The sequence below is a fragment of the Pongo pygmaeus genome, chromosome 14 (genome assembly GCF_028885625.2).
Source record: "Pongo pygmaeus isolate AG05252 chromosome 14, NHGRI_mPonPyg2-v2.0_pri, whole genome shotgun sequence".
Taxonomy (NCBI): domain Eukaryota; kingdom Metazoa; phylum Chordata; class Mammalia; order Primates; family Hominidae; genus Pongo; species Pongo pygmaeus.
The window spans coordinates 36320705-36337949 of record NC_072387.2 but is presented as its reverse complement, the minus strand read 5'-3'; the positions used below and the strand labels follow the sequence as shown (position 1 = coordinate 36337949).

At 43.9% G+C, this 17245-nt stretch overlaps 1 long non-coding RNA gene and 1 other non-coding gene across 2 annotated transcripts in view; one reads left to right on the top strand and one right to left on the bottom strand.

Annotated features, from left to right (window-relative positions):
* The window catches only part of LOC129011485 (uncharacterized), a 98774-nt gene that overhangs the window by 76086 nt on the left and 5443 nt on the right, over positions 1-17245 (top strand). Inside the window, exon 3 of the long non-coding RNA XR_008493338.2 lies at positions 7543-7670. This is a non-coding gene — a long non-coding RNA (uncharacterized LOC129011485). The remainder of the gene's footprint in view (positions 1-7542; positions 7671-17245) is intronic.
* LOC129012051 (U6 spliceosomal RNA) lies at positions 12840-12946 on the bottom strand. Its single transcript, XR_008493547.2, has one exon. It is a non-coding gene; the product is annotated as a U6 spliceosomal RNA (small nuclear RNA).

Here is a 17245-nt window from a genome sequence, read left to right as displayed (position 1 = left end):
GCTTGAAGAGAATGTGTATTCTGCAGTTGTAACTGGTAGATATAGATTCTATAAATAGCAATTATATAAAAGTGGTTAATAGTGTTGTTCAGTCCATCTATCTTTTTCTTGATTTTTTTCTAGCAGCCCTATCCTAAGATATTCATATTCATATTCATCTATGGTTGTGGATTATTTCTGTCAATTTTTTCCTCAGGGATATTTAAGCTCTGTTACAAGACACACACCCACATAGGATTCTTTGTCTTCTTAGTATATTAATGCCTTTATCCTTATAAAAGATCGTTCTTTGGTAATTTTTTTTCTCAAAGTCCATTTTGTCTGATAACTAGATAGTGTGGGGTGGGGGAAAGGGAGAGGGTCAACAGAGCACCCTTCATCCCCACTGAGCATAGAACCAACTGAGAGGTAAACCTAGCTGCGGAGATTAAATGTTAGTGTTCGTGCTGATGAAGCCGATCAGAGGCTGTGGCCCTAGATTTGTGTCCAGATGGGCCTGTTAATACTTCCCTCAAAATTAGGTGGCCTTGCACATCCAGTCACTGGCCCAGATGGACAATAGTCAGCCTTTTCCTTTCACCCTCATCCAGGGCAGACAGCAGAAGGCAGAGGGCAGGTAGGTGGACGGACTTCCGAGGCAGAGTGAGGGGCCCAGAGGAGCCTGCCCAATTCTTCCTCTAAAGATCACCAGTAAGTGAAATGAAGAGGCCAGGGGCTGAGGGAATATTCTAGAGAGGATTTCCACATAGAAACAAGGAGAATGTGCCCCTTCTAAAAGGTCTCTACAGCTATGAGAGCATGTGAGCTTACCCAAGAAGAGTGAAGGATGAGGAAGTAGAGGACCTGAACTGAGCCCTGGGGGCCACCAGCATTCGGAGGCTGGGCTGCGGAGGAAGGTCCCCTGAAGGATATGGAGAAGGGGTCCCCAGGGATGTCATGGAAACAAAGGAAGGCATTTCAAGGCGGCATTTCGGCTGCCAAGAGGCTGAGAACGTTGAGATCCCCTCATGAAAGCCCAGGCTTGTCCAATGGGGTAGAATTTTGGCAAAGAATCTTTCAAGCCACACACTGAGCACACTTCTGACTTCCCCAATTATGGTAGAAAGGAGAATTATTTACCCTGATCTGGGAGGAAGATTTATAGGTTTATAGGCCCTTAAAATCACAGTACTCAGACTCTGTTTTCCTAATGGTGAATGGCAAAGAAAACAGCTTTCAAAAATAAACGCGGGTAAACGTGGAAGGCTAGACTCCTTCCTGTGGCTTATTTTAACTTTCATATAAGAAAACATAATCGTTGATTACCTTGGCAATATACCATGCCTTATCAAAGGGCTTTAAAGCACTCTCATTAATCCTTTCAATATACTTGGATAGGAGGTGAAAACAAATATGTGTATTTTAACCTCATCCTAGAGAAAAAAGGAGAGAGTTGGAGAGAAGTCGAGGGCTTTTCTCCCAAAATCCTGGGGGATGACGTGGCATCAGCCGTGGCCTATAGTGCACAGGCCAGAAACTGCCCCCTGCAGCTAAAGCACTGGAACAGAAACGAGGAAGATTCATGACTCAGCCGAAGAGAAGTGAAAAGGTGAGCAATTAGATAATGAACAGAACATGCGTCATATAGTCCTCAAATAACAAACTCATATTTCAAACTCTTTCAGGGCAGAAATAATATTTTACCATTCTTTTCATTGTTGACAGTCCCTAGTACAGGCTAAGACCTCAGTAAATATTTCCTTCCTGGCTGATGACACAAGTTGTCTCTCTGTGTGTATGGGAAGAGTATAGAGGGATGTGAATTTTATTCCGTGTATAGAATAAGTAGTTTTCTAAGATTTTGTCCATGGAAGTGATGCAATCAGCTCGAATTTGACCAAAATGGTCTAGGCCCGCTCTGGGTTTTAGGAAGGAAACCTAGTAGAAATGAGTGAGATGAGCTTAAAGTATAAAGGAGCTGAGAGCAAACAAAATACAGGGCTGGAGTCTGTTTACTGCAAAATTGTCTGTTTTTGCATGAAAGTGTATTTTGGGGCACCCATTTGTGCACTCACCCAACAAATATTTATTGAGCACCTATTATTATATATCATCGTGCTGGGTGCTTGGCAGTTACAAAGATAAATGAGATGGATTTTCTACCTTGAATATGTCATGGTCAAATGAGGATACCCTGTAGATGTTCTTGATCAAATCATACTTTTTTATTTTATTTTATTTTATTTTATTTTTGAGGAGTCTCACTCTGTCACCCAGGCTGGAGTGCAGTGGTGCAATCTCGGCTCACTGCAAGCTCCGCCTCCCGGGTTCATGCCATTCTCCTGCCTCAGCCTCCCAAGTAGCTGGGACTACAGGCGCCCTCCACCACACCTGGCTAGTTTTTTTGTATTTTTAGTAGAGACGGGGTTTCACCGTGTTAGCCAGGATGGTCTCGATCTCCTGACCTTGTGATCCGCCTGCCTCGGCCTCCCAAAGTGCTGGGATTACAGGCGTGAGCCACTGTACTCAGCCTTTCTTGACCAAATCATACTTTGGATGTTGGATGGAAGCAAATCAAAATGCTATAGCAACCTAGCAAGGTTTTTTGTAGACACAGACAAACTTATGCTAAAATGAATATGGAAAAGCTCAGGATCTAGAATAGCTGAAATAATCTTGTAAGAGAAGGAGAAAGGTAGGCTGAGCACAGTAGCTCACACTGTAATCCCAGCACCTTGGGAGGCCTAGATGGGAGGATTGCTTGAGGCCAGGAGTTCAAGACCAGCCTGGGTAATATAGGGAGACCTCATTTCTACCAAAAAAAATTTTTTTAATTAGCTAGGTGCGGTGGCAGGCTTGTGTAGTCGCAGCTACCTGGGAGATTGGGGTTGGAGGATTTCTTGGGTCCAGGAGTTCAAGACTGCAGTGAGCTATGATTGCACAATTGTACTCCAGCCTGAGTGACAGAGCAATATGCCTCATTTTAGAGCTGCAATAGTCAAGACAGTGTGTTATTGCTGAGGGATAGACCCCTAGATTCATGGAAGAGAACAAAGAACAAATAAATAGATGCACACAATATAACCAATTTTTGACAAGGTGCAGAAGCAATTCAATGAAGGAGAGACAGCTGTCTTGGTCTGTTTTATGTTGCTATGACAGAATGCTACAGACTGGGTAATTTATAATAAACGGAGATTTATTTGGCTCATGGTTATGGAGGCTGGGAAGTCCAGGATTGAGGGGCCACATTTGGTGTGGTCCTTCTTGCTGCATCATCACATAGGCAGAAGGCATCACATGGCAAGGCAGAGACAGTGACAGGGGGCCCAACTCACTTTTATGACAAACCTATTCTGGTGATAATGACATTAATCCATTCATGAGGGCAGAGCCCTGATGTCTAAACAGCTCCTGTTAGACCCCACCTCCCAGCACTGTTGCATTGGGGATTACGTTTCCAACAGACAAACTTCAGGGGACACATTCCAACCATAGCAATAGGCTTTTCAACAATGATGCTAAAGCAATTAGACATCCACAGGCAAAAAGAAAACAGGAAAAAAGAAGAACCTTGACTCAAGTCTCATATGTTATACAAAAATTAGCTAAAAATGGAGCACAGTGTGAAATGGAAAAGGTAAATCTAGAAAACTTGTAAAAGAAAAACATTAGAGAAAGTTTTTGAGACCTAGGTCTAGGCAAAGAGTTATTATACTCAATTCCAAAAGTGTGATCCATAAAGGAAAAATTGATACATTGGATCTCATAAAAATTAAAACCTTTTGCTTTATGAAAGACCCTATTAAGAGGATGCAAAGACAAGCTACAGATTGGGAAAAATATTTGTAAACCAAATATCTGACAAAGGACTCTGGTCTGGAATACATCAAGAACTCTGCAAACCCAACAGTTAAGAAAAATCCATTTAGACCATGGGCAAAAGAAAGGAATAGGTGTTTCACTGAAGAAGATATAGAGACGGTAAACGAGTACATGAAAAGATGTTCAATATCATTGGCCATTAGGGAAATGTAAATTAAAGTCACAACGACATATCGTTACGTATCTGTCAGAATAGGTAACATAAATGTCTGTCTATCCCCACCAAATGGTGATGAGGAGAAAGTGGGCCTCTTACCATTGCTGGTGGGAATGTAAAATGATCCTGCCACTCTGGAAAATGGTTTGGCAGTTTCTTAAACAAATTAAACACGCCTCTACCACACAATGCAGCAACTCTACTCCTGGGCATTTATCCCAGAGAAATGAAAAACATATGTTCACACAAAAATCTGTACCTGAACAGTTTTATTTGTTATAACTGGAAACAACTCAGGTGTCCTTCAATAGGCGAATGGTTAAACAAACTGTGGTACGTCCATGCCATGAAATGGTGCTCAGTAATAAAGAGGAACAAACTGCTGATACATGCAACAACTTGGATGAAGCTTAAGGAAATTACGCTAAATTTAAAAAATAAAAAATTATGCTAAATGATAAAAACCAATCTCAAAAGGTTGCACACTGCATAGTTCCACTTAGATAACATTCTTTTTTCGTATATTAATTAATATTTAATGTGTCATAAACTGAAACAGAGATATTTAAAACTAATTCATTTGAAAACAGCAACATAGCCAATGAAAACTAATACAAATAGCTTATTTTTATGAAAACAACTATATTTTCTAAAACAAAGAAAAATTAGTGAGAAAAGTGGAATTGTTTTGCATTTTTCAGATCTCTAATATCTGGCTTAATGGAAGACAGCTGATTCTCATATCTGCTTCTGCATTCTATTTCTTACCATATGTTATTTTAGTTGAAGTATCTGAAGACAATTCAGCCCCACTTAGATGTGTAGTTAAAAAAGAGAAGAGTATTTTAATGGTCTTTTCAAATATGTATAGATATTCCTTTTTAATACTACACCAAAACTTGACAGGTGATGAGTGTTTTTAGAGATTAGTTGCAATATGAAATCTAAAACTCTATCAGTGAACCTTTCTTACTCTGTTATACTAAAATCCATTATCTATCTTGAAGTTTTCAGGGAGCTTTTATTCACACTTTTGTTTGAAAGACCATTCAGAGACTGCACAAAGAAATGATTAGAGGCAGGGAAGAGGCTTCCCCAGAAGAAGTAAGGTGAAGTTAAGATAGCAAGAATAGGCCAGGTGCGGTGGCTCACGCCTGTAATCCCAGCACTTTGGCAGGCCGAGGCGGGCGGATCACGAGTTCAGGAGATCAAGACCTTCCTAGCTAACAAGATGAAATCCCATCTCTACTAAAAATACAAAAAATTAGCCGGGTGTGATGGCACGTGCCTGTAGTCCCAGCTACTCGGGAGGCTGAGGCAGGAGAATCGCTTGAACCTGGGAGGGGGAGGTTGCAGTAAGCAGAGATCGTGACACTGTACTCCAGCCTGGGTGACAGAGTGAGACTCCATCTCCAAAAAAAAGAAAAAAAAATAGCAAGCAAGAATATGTGGTAGAATAGTAGAATACACGGCCTTGCCTCATTGCTGCCTGTATAGCATTCTTGAAATGATAAAGTAACAGAGAACACATTAGTGGTCGCAGGGCTTAGGGACAAGATGGGTGAGAAAGGTGGGAGGTGGGTGTGGTTATAAAAGGGCATCAGGGAGATCTTTATGGTGATTGAATTGTCCTGTATGTGAAATGCATCAACGCTGATATCCTAGTTGCAATATTACACTACAGTTTTGCAAAATGTTACCAATGGGGGAAACTGGGTGAAGGGTACAGTGGATCTTTCTGTCTTATTCCTTACAAATGCCTGTGAGTCTGTAATTAACTCAGCATAAAGCATGTAATTTAAAAAATTTAGTAGATTAAATAGGTTGTATCTATTTACATAAAATATGAAATATACACAGCCAAAACAGATGCAGCAGAGAGGAAAGAATGAGAAACTCAGTCTGCAGTCAGGGAGGGACCCTCAAGGGAAGCAACGTTTGAACTGCACTTTGCAGAGCTCTTAGAAGGTACTATTTGCAAATAAGCTCTTTTATTATCATTTCTCAGAAGGTAGGTGGTTAATAACTCATGTTCCATTTGTTGGGCTAAGATACAGAATTATAATGATAGCAAACACATCGAGCCTTTCCCATGGTTCAGGCACTGTTCCAAGTGCTTTGCATATATTCATTCATTCATTCCTCAGAGTAACACTGTGATTATCTATCTATCTATTCATCCATCTATCTATCATCCATCCATCCATCCATTCATCTATCTATCCATCTATCCATCCACTTATCCATCCACCTATTCATCTATCTATCTGTAATTGGTTTTACAGTTAACTTTTGTTATAGGTAGAAGGAGTACACTCTAAAATAATAATAAAAAGTATAGTATAGCAAATTCATAAGCCAGTAACATAGCTGTTTGTTATAATGATCAGGTATTATGCACTGTACATAATAGTATATGCTACACTTTTACATGACTGGCAGCATAGTAGGCTTCTTTACAACAGCATCACCACACACACATGCTAGTGATGCATTGCGCTATGACACTATGAAGTTACTAGGTGATAGAAATCTTCAGTTCCATTATAATCTTATGAGACCACTACCATATTTGCAGTCCCTTGTTGACCTCAATGTTGTTACGCTGAATATGACTCAGTCAGCGCTCTGTAGCCATATCCAGGAGTTCCTCCACCATGGATTCAACCAACCTCAGATTGAAAATATTTTAAAAGAAATTGTGTCTGTAATGAACATGTACAGACTTTTTTCTTGTCATTATTCCCTAAACAATACAGTATAATAGCTATTTTCATAGCATTTACATTGTATTAGGTATTATAAGTAATCTAGAGATGATTTAAAGTACATGGGAGGGCTGGACATAGTGGCTCATGCCTGTAATCCCAGCACTTTTGGAGTCCGAGGCAGGTGGATCATGAGGTCAGGAGATGGAGACTAGTCTGTTCAACATGGTGAAACCCTGTCTCTACTAAAAATACAAAAATTAGCAGGGCATGGTGGCATGCGCCTGAAGTCCCAGCTACTCAGGAGGCTGAGGCAGGAGAATCGCTTGAACCTGGGAGGCGGAGCTTGCAGTGAGCAGAGATCACACCACTGCACTCCAGCCTGGGCGACAAAAGCAAAACTCCATCTCAAAAAAAAAAAAAAGAAAGAAATCAAACAAAAAAAAACAAGTACATGGGAGGATGTTTGTAGGTTATATGCAAATTCTACGCCATTTCACAGCAGGGACTTGAGCATCCATGGATTTTGGAATCCAAAGGAGGTCCTGGAACCAATCCCTTTGGATACTGAGGGACGACTGTACATGCATGTGTATATATGAGACAACTCACTGGGGCACACAGAGATAAGCAGCTTGCCCAAGGTCACACAGCTGTAAGTGAAGCTGCAATTTGATCTGCTTGTTTGGCTCCAGAAATCCAGGCTTTAAGTACCATGCTGTACTGCTCATTTTCTCTTGTCCCAAATTGTAGCCCTCACTTTGCACTTTCAAGGCACAGAAGAACTTTTTCTCTTTTCTTTCTTCTTTTTAGTGTGAGCACCTATGATGAGTAAAATGTGCTGGTGGCTGGAGAAACATGAAGATGAGTAAGAGCCAATTTCTGTTCTTGGGGATTTAATAACATATTCAAGGGAAAAGACACAAAATAACCATTTCCAGGTAAACTCTGATCGGGAGGGTGGGAGGAGAACTGTGGTTTGCTTTTGTCCCAACACTTCACATTCCTTACCTCTTTCTCCCCACCGAGACCTTGAGGAGCAGCCTGAGCCAGAGGACCAGCATCCTCATCTTCTCTCCATCTCTTACTAGGGGGGTGGCTTTGGGCCAGTTTCTTACATTCTTTGGACCACTTTAGTTTCCTTATTGAAAAATGGGGATAATAATAGTGGCTACATCTCAGTGTGATTCTGAGGAAACCAGAATTGTACATGCAGAGCACATGCACAGAACAGTGCCTGGCACAGTCAGTAATTGATCAATGTGTGCTATTGTTGTTGTATATATCAGTTCTCCCCTGCTACAGATGAGAGCTATCTCTAACTCAGAGACTTGCCACATCATTAAACTAGGAGTGGGAATTGAGCCTGGATAAGGAAGAGGAACAGGAATTCAATACAGTGAACACAGCAGGAAAGGCTTGTGTGAAGGCTCTGGGCTGGACATGTGCAAAGCGTGTCTGGAGATGGGGAAGGTCCATTGGGCCAGGAAACCACAGGCTCTGCTCTACTGGAGCGGGGGAGGAGTGCAGCAGACCTCAGGGTGAAAGGAAGAGTGAGAGGTGTGGCCGTGCTGTGGAAGACTTTTTGGGTGGATGTTCATCCTGCGTGTACGGGGAACAAGGAGATATTCTGAGCAGAGTGCCATCAGCCCATTCCTGTCTGGGGAGGATGATGCAACCTGTGAGAGGAGGGAGGGAGAGAGACGGAAGGTGAGAGTGAGGACCAAGCAGAAGAAATGTGGGTAACTCATACATTTGGTTGGTAGGAATGGGTTTCCAATGCCTCAGATGGGAATATGAACTTGAAATGTGTCCTGGTGACTCACGGCATCCTCCTAGATTAAAAACAAACTTTCAGAGACCACAGCTTCTGCTTCAGTGTTCACCCCCTTACTGCTTAGGCCTGTGAAATGGTGGTGACCCTGGATATAAGGACAAAACAGAGGAGACGAGTTCGAAGGCACTGGGGAGCCAGAGGCTGTGCTTTGAGCATTTTCCAAAGGAGAACGGATCAGAGGGGGCTTTATCTATCACAAAAGACTTGATGCTTAGGAAGGGAACTTAAGAACCTTCAATGAGACACTATGCCTCTTTCTTTTAGAATTTTGTTTTTAATTGTGGTAACACATGCATATCACAAAGTTTACCATCTTAACCATTTTGATGGACAGTTCAGTGGCATTAGGTACATTCACATTGTTGTGCAAACATCACCACCATCATCTCCAGAACTCTTCATCTTGCAAAACTGAAACTCCGCACCCATTAAACAGCAGCCTCATGCCCGCCACCTCCTCCAGCCCCTGGAAACCATCATTCTCCTTTTGTCTTAATGAATTTGACTGCTCTATGTATCTCATGAGTGGAATAATACCATATTTGTCCTTTTGTGACTGGCTTATTTCACTTAGCATGATGTCTTTAAAGTCCATCCATGTTGTAGCATGTGGTAGGCATTCCTTTAATTTTAAGGCTGAATAATATTTCATTGTATGTGTATACCACATTTTGTTTATCCATTCATTCATTGATGGACATTTGGGTTATGTCCACCCTTGACTATTGTGAATAATGCTGCTATGAACACATACAAACATCTCTGCAAGTCCTTGCTTCCAATTCTTTTGCGTATATACCCTGAAGTGAAATTGCGGGATCGTATTGTAATTCTATGTTTAATTTTTTAAGAAACTGTCATTCTGTTTTCCATAGCGGCTACACCATTTTACATTCCCACCAATAGTGTACTCCAATTTCTCCACATCCTTGCCAATATAGACTTTTCTATTTGGGCTAGCATTAAGCTATGTGACCAGAACATAACAAGTAGCTCAAGAACCCATCCACCATTTACGTTTATCATTATTTTTTCCTCTGGATGAATTAAGTTAGAAAGAAAGGAGGTATTGCTTTAGCTACTAGAGTTTAGCACTTAAACACTTCTTCATGAAATTCCAGTTACTCTCAATCAGAGTAAAATAAAACCATGAGGGTTATTTTGAGCCAATCTTCAGGGTTTGAGGTAATGATAGTGATATTCTAAGAGTTCACATTTATACAGGACGTGTGTGTGCTCGGCACTGACCAATCACTTTCTATATATGACCTCATTGAATCCTCCCATCACCCTTAGGAGACCAGCACTATGATCACCTCCACCTGAAAATGAAAGAATTGGGGCCTAGTAAGGTTGTGGCTTGTGTAAAGACGCAGAAAGTTTGCAAGGCAGTGTCCAAGCCCAGCCTACACCATCACACTGCATTTCTACAAAAAGCCACACCCTTCAGTAGGTGGACACCACCTGTGCAAAAGATGTACGGACAAGAATATTTAATGCAAATATGTTATAAAAGTTTAACATTGGGCCGGGCATGGTGGCTCACTCTTGTAATCCCAGCACTTTGGGAGGCCGAGGTGGGCGGATCACCTGAGGTCAGGAGTTCTAGACCAGCCTGGCCAACATGGTGAAACCCCGTCTCTGTTTAAAACACAAAAATTAGCCAGGTGTGATGGAAGGTGTCTGTAATGACGGCTATTCAGGAGGCTGAGGCAGGAGAATTGCTTGAACCTCGGAGGCGGAGCTTGCAGTGAGCTGAGATCATGCCACTGCACTCCAGCCTGGGCGACAGAGCCAGACTCCATCTCAAAAAAAAAAAAAAGTTGAACATTGGAAAAAGCTTATATGCCCATCAATAAGGGTTTGATTAAACTGATGAAGGTGCACCCATTGAAGGGAATAGTTACGCATCTTTTAGGAATTATGATGTAGATATATATTAGTTGACATAGAAAAGTGTTCAAGCTATATTGATGACCCCCCCCCCAAAAAAAAGTGGTTGCAAAGCAATAAGGATGGTGTGATCCAGCTTTAGTAAACTGATATAAATTTGTATTGATACAAGTTGTGATATATAAGTTTAAAAGGCTGGAAAATTATAGAGCAAAAATATTAACAATGATCACCTTGATGTGGGAGGATTCCTGGCAGTTAGAATAATGGCATTTTCTCAACTTTCCTTACAATGTTTATATAATACAGAATAGAATGAAAGCTTAACAACACACACCACCAACCTTTCACTGAAAGTTTCCCTTGTGCCCCAGACTGGAAATCAGCCCCACTGCACTCAAAGGTGCTGTGACTTTGGACAAGTTCCTTATCCTCTTTGGGCCTCCTTTTTAATCTAATAATAAAAAGGCGGTTTAATTTCGAAAGTTTCTTCCAGCTCTAACACTCCTTGATTGAATGACTCCCAATCCCGGCGGAGGTTCTTTTAAAAAAAACGGCCTACTGGGATTCACATGTGGGTAAATGGTCTCTTCAGCCCGTTTTCTTTGATCTAAGTTAGTGCACTGCACCAGAGTTGTGTCAAATCACCCTGGGAAAAAGTAGCTTTTCCCAGAAAGACAAATTTTCACCAAAGTAGCTTTTCCCAGAAAGACAAAGTTTAACCTAAGACATTAAAAAAACCAACCAACCAAACAAAAAGCACTACACACTGAACGGACTCCACAAGCCAAGCAGAAAAACAAAAAACAACGAACCACATCCCCCTTCCCACCCTTACCCCAGACTCTTAGCTTCTTTCTGAAGATCGCATGTCACCTGTACACCTGAATAGTCATAGTAGCTGGCATTTATTTTTACAGATGTCCATAGAGTCACTTATAGCATTTTCTCCCACAGAAGCACACAGCGAAATCACAGCCGAGCAGAGGAGGGCAAGGGAGAGAGCCGCCCCAGTCTGAGAGCGGCAGGGTCTGGCTGGAGCTGCTCCCGGCCAGGGGACTTCACCCGGGCACGGAGGCAGCACCTGGCGGGAGCGGCCTGCTCTATGGCGCCCTCTGCTGTTAGTCCGTCCCAGGCTCCGCGCCGGCCTCTCCTGGGTCCGTGGGGCCTGGGGCTGCGGGGATCACCGAGACCCACATTCCCGCGGCCAGCAGTCTTTCGCTCTGCTCAGAGGAGAGGCAGACAGGCATATTGCAGTTTCCCAGTCGCTTTTTACACCTGCCTCCTTCGGATAAACCCAAAAATCTTCCTTCAGAGAAGACGGCCCGTATTTCCCGTTATTGGGGGGTGGAGGTGGGGGTAAGGGCGTCATAGGGAGAGCCTTACTTTCAGCATTCTGCATTACGAAACCAAGGGAGACTTTTTTTTTTCCCAACAAGTGTGAACATTTTTTTTTCAAGAGAATTAAATCGTTTATTGATTACACATGATAATGGATGACACACAAGCTTCATTCCCATCTCTAATTTTATCTGGTACCGTTATTCAATTTAGATATATTGCATAGGATGTGCCAACAATCACTTTTATCACCAATAATTCCATGATTTTGCTTGGATAATCCCTTTTAATGGTGAACTTCAGGTCACAACAGTAACTATCAGTTCAACTACACCAAGGTTTCTGAAGACAATGGCTTCTCCACCCAAGCAAGTTGTATATAAATTCCAAATAGAACCTGGCACCACCCTGAAGGAATTCTAACTTCACACTGTTGGGAAAATTTACCAAGATGGCTTCAGAGTAGACTAACTTTACACAGCACATTTAAAAAAAAAAAGACATTTATTCAGCGTCACGATCAGACTATTACATTTAGCAATCAACGGCATGGGTGCAAAAAAAATCTACATTAAAACCCTTTGTTGGAATGCTTTACACTTTCTACAGAACAAAAACTAAAATAACCTCTTACTCAATTAGTCACAAATACAGTCCTCGAGTTTTTTGCCCATGTACATGAGTATTTGTCTAAAGCACGTCTTGTTTGTAGCAGCTAGGCCTTGCCACCACTGTGCTTGGCTGAGTTCACAAATCTGTTGTAACCTGTAGCTTCCCTGTCACTTCTCTGGCTCTCCCCTCCTGCTAAGCTATGTTTACTGATTAAAATATTCTGCCACAGCCATAGCTACTGCTGCTACTGGATCCACCATAGCCACCTTGTTTTCGTGGTTTGGCGAAGTATTGGCCTCCACCACCACAGGGGCCAGAGCTTCTGCCTCCAAAATTTCCTCCCTTCATGGGTCCAAAATTTGAAGACTGATTATTGTAATTGCCAAAATCATTGTAGCTTCCACTACCTCCAAAATTGCTTCCACTAAAAAATATGGAACACTTCACGAATTTTCATGTCATCCTTGCACAGGGGCCATGCTAATCTTCTCTGTATTGTTTCAATTTTAGTATATGTGCTGCTGAAGCAAGCACAAGTGTGAACATTGACTATGCTTCTCACATATCTTTAAAGCCCCACTCTAAGGGGACTCTGTCTTGGAGAACCAACTGTTCTAGAATTTTCTCACCTGCCTTCTGCAGCCCCTCTCCCCATTTCTTCTCCTAGGGAGTCTTCCAGATGGTGCAGTTCACCTAGGAACTGCATGTCCACTTGCTGAGGGTGTGGCAGGAGGCAAGTCACTAAACCTTTATGAGTGAATACTGTCAACCTTATACAGCCCATTCATTTCTTCACTAATTCCATCCATGTCAACTCAACAACTACTCCAGCTGACCCTGGGGCTTGGTGCTGGGGATACATCCCATACAAAAGGATGCTTTCCTTCCTGTCCCAAATTGTATCACCCCCCGAGGGATCATACACAATAGATACACAAATGGTTGCATGTCAATGAAAAGAACATGTTGCAATGAGAAAGAATAATATAGGTTGTGAGCTCACAGGAGGAACATTAAAGCTGAGCCTGCAGGATAAATAACAATAAACTGGGTGAAAAACACTGAACCATGACTCTGAGATGGGAAGGTGGCATAAATTCCAGGAGATGCATGTGGCTGGACCATCGGGAGTGGGAAGAGCAGAAACCCCAAAGGAGATTGGAGAATTAGGCAGAGGGCGGATTAGGTGAACCGTGGAGAGCCAAGCTAAGAATGTTGAGTCAAATTATAGAGTGCAGTGGAGAGCCCCTGAATTTATTTTTAGTAATTGACATGATCTGAGGTGGAGTTTGCAAGGATCCTTCTGGCTGGTGTGACAGGAGGGAGGCAGGGTGAGGGCAGGAGCCTTGGGGCTGAAGATAGATGGGAAATTGGTTCCTGGTGATAGCAGTCTAAGTGGCAGGAAGTCGCCAGCCACAGAGCATGCTTTGAAGGCAGAGTGGAGGACAGGCTGGCATGTTGCCTGTGGGGCTAAGGAAGAGAGAAGTGTTATGGATAGCTTCTCCATCTCCATCCCTGACAGGCAGAACTCAGGGAAGAGCAGTTTCAGGGAGTAGCTCTAACTTGCATATAAAATCATGGAGGTGAAATTAGCCTGCCAGGGCCTGCCTGAATTGGAAGCTCTGTCATAAGTGGACTGTTGATCCGTGGACACAGAAATGTTGCTATCTAGGGAGACGCATCTGATGCCAACTGGTGTATTCATAGCACTTGATGAGGGTGTTTATAGAGTAGTACTGTTTTGATGTTTGGGATATTTAAAAAAAGAAAATTGAGAAGTGTGTTTTCATGTGACGACTTTGCATTTTAATTTTATTTTTAAATGTAAAGATTAAGGAAAACATGCATCTAACTCTGGTAGAAGAACTAAAGTGAAAACGGAACCTAGGAATGGGATAGTGGGTGGAGAAGGGAGGAGGCTTGTCCAAGCCAAGTCAGGAATTGGGCCAGATTCGTTACAGCCTTTGGAAATCATAATCAAGTGACAGTCTCTCATGCTTTGGCATCAATACAGCACTACTAGGGCCGTGAAGTAAGAGTAAACACCGCATGCATATGAGTCATGGCAGCTTGCACTAATCTTTGAGTAGTAATTGAGATGATCTCAATATAGTGACAAGACCGTAATGTAATATAACCGAGATGCTTATAATAATCGCCATGCCACCATGACAGCATCCAGTCAGCTGAGGACGGCCACAAACAGAATCAGCCGGAGCTAAGGGGGGCAGGGGCTCAGGCCCACCTGCAGCCCACCCATCAGCACTCCTGTGTGGCAGAAGCTCTGGGGAGAGCCTTTGTCCTTTGCTAGCTCCTGGGATTTTAGGTAGATGGGGGAGCAGGAAGGGAAGAAAGAGCAGGGACTGCTGAGTTCCAAATAAGTTCTAGGTCTCCACGGGAGCAGAGCTGCTCCTGGATGCCTGTGTGAAGTTCTCCCGGCCTTGGGGGAGCCTCCGGAGCTCCTCGGGGGGTCCTCCCCACTTGGGAAGGGTTCCTAGCTATGGCGGCCACGCACAGGCAGGGGGCGCTGCTACTTCACAGTTTCAAAGCCGGACTCCTATTCAGCGAATGCCTTGGTGAGTTTCCTGAGTTCTCCGAGGAGACGCTGGGAGCCTGCACACCCAGGATGTAACTGCCAACGCCTGCAGAGAGGGAACCTCCTCGTGCCGTCCGTGGAGCCCAGAGCTGGGCTTTCCTCAGCTCTGGGGACTGTAGCCTCGGCCCACTACCCCTGCCTGGCACTCTGTCCTAAAGCTTCCCCTCAAGGAGACAAAGACGTTGACACTTTATTTTATCCTGAGCTCCTGGCTCATTGATCTCATGCTGCAAACCAAGCAAGTGGACGCGCTCCCCCTAACGGCTCTGCTCTTTAGTCATCCTTTCCTAACAAAATGAGTGGCTGGGGCTGTTCCCATTAAAACCTGCAGTAGGAAGTACCCGATTTGAGCAACTATTCGTGGTAGGAGGGTGTGCAGAATGCCTTGAGCTAAGAAGGGGAACTTTCAAACAGCAGGTGTGTAACAGTTTTCCTGTCTGGAGCCAGCTGCCACCCAACCCCAATCCCACAAAGCAGCTGAAGCTCAGAGGCACGTTTCCTTTGCGGCATGGTATCGGGGCGGGTGAAGGTGGGACCTGGGTATGTATGCAAGGCAGGGGCATTTCTAAGGAACTCACGACACTGGGGATTGGTTTTTCCTTCCTGCTAAGACTGGGCTGGCACTGAGGGCCACTGCCATCGTGACCCTGCTGCTGGTGCCCTCCTCCACTCTTCCTGTGAGTCTCATTCTCTAGGCAAATGGTACTGTACCTAGAGAGGAGTGAGTTACCCAGGAGCTCACCAATCTCTCTTCCTTCCTCCTCTTTTCTCTCCTGGGCAGGGTGTGGTGGGCATTGGGGTTAAGAACTATCCCTACAGAAGCTCCAGGTTAGCCTTTCCCATGGTGGCATCAACCTGGAGTCCCCGCCAGCCCAGGCATAGGATGTCCATTGATCCCAGTGCCAGCAGGCCGTTGCCTCCCTGGAAACTCACTGGCCTCCTAAGACAGCCCAGACAATCTGCACCATGGAAGGCCACAGATGCTGTATTCCATGAGGCTGGCAACAATAATCCCAAATGGTACCAGATGACCTTTGCCTCATGGCCCAGGGAGGCTTTTACTGCTGCACTTGAGACCAGGCTTGGGGAGTGAGTGAGGAGAGGTGGCCTGAGGCTGGGATGCCCTTACCTCTCCATCTAATTGAGAACGCTGAATGGCTTCCTCTTTTTTTCCTCCCTTCTCCTTCAATAGAGTCCAACAATTTAGCAAGCTCACCAAGCTGTGTCCTGCTTCATGACTAATTCACATATTTAAATGGGATCGGTCAAAGCTGAACTATTTGATGCCAGCCAAGCGCATTTATCAGGTCAAACTGCTCACAAAGGCTAGAGGCCAGCGTGGGTATGTGGGTGTGTATGGAGTGAATGTGTGGGATCTTTATTTATTTTTAGTCTCAGATTTCAAAAGCAAGGGACCACATCAGAAGCTGCCATTGCTCCCGGGTCCCTCCCAGAGCCTGGCTTGCTCCTGGCCCTGCCTCCCTGTCCTGAACCTCTCCCCCTCCCCCATCCCTGAGCTGTGTGTCTCTGATGGGGCTTCAGAGAATGAATCTACTCAATTACAGCCCTTTTCACGTGACTGAGCAGTTTCAAAGATGCCACATTTTATTATTTGGTGACCCCTGACATTGCAGGTGCAGATTTAATGGTGGAAAAGTTGAAATTAGCCAAAGTGAACTTTTCCCTCCAATCCCAGCATGGAGAGATGTTCCAGGCTGTTCTAGCTGGAACTGCCATTACTTTGCTGAGTATGTAAGTTATCAGAGTGTTAGGTTTAGCTTAGGGCCAACTGCAGCCCCCATACCCACATCCACCCCAGCTGGATGGGTTCCACGGCCAGGGGAGGAAAGAGTTAAACAGACGTAGTGGCTATAATCCCCTTTAACAAAGGAAACTCAGCCTCCTATTTCCCTTTTGGGGTGTCCTCTGCATCAATCCTACAGTGAATGTGTGGCATTGGTCCCCAAGGGTAGCATCAGGTTCAAGTAAAATGAGCAAACCAAAGTTCATGGCTTCCAGGCTGATAAATGTTGCCGCTACAAGGTCATGATTGATCAGCACACACTGTCGAGATGGATTTCGTGACTGGATGGCTCTCCACAATCAGCACCCCTAGCCAGTGACCCATGCGTGTCCACATTTGGGTTTTGTCAGTTGAGCCGCCTCTGCTCTCCCAGCTCAGCCTTTTCAAGCCAACCCATGGCTGGCTTCTCTGGGTCTATTCTGCATCTTTCACT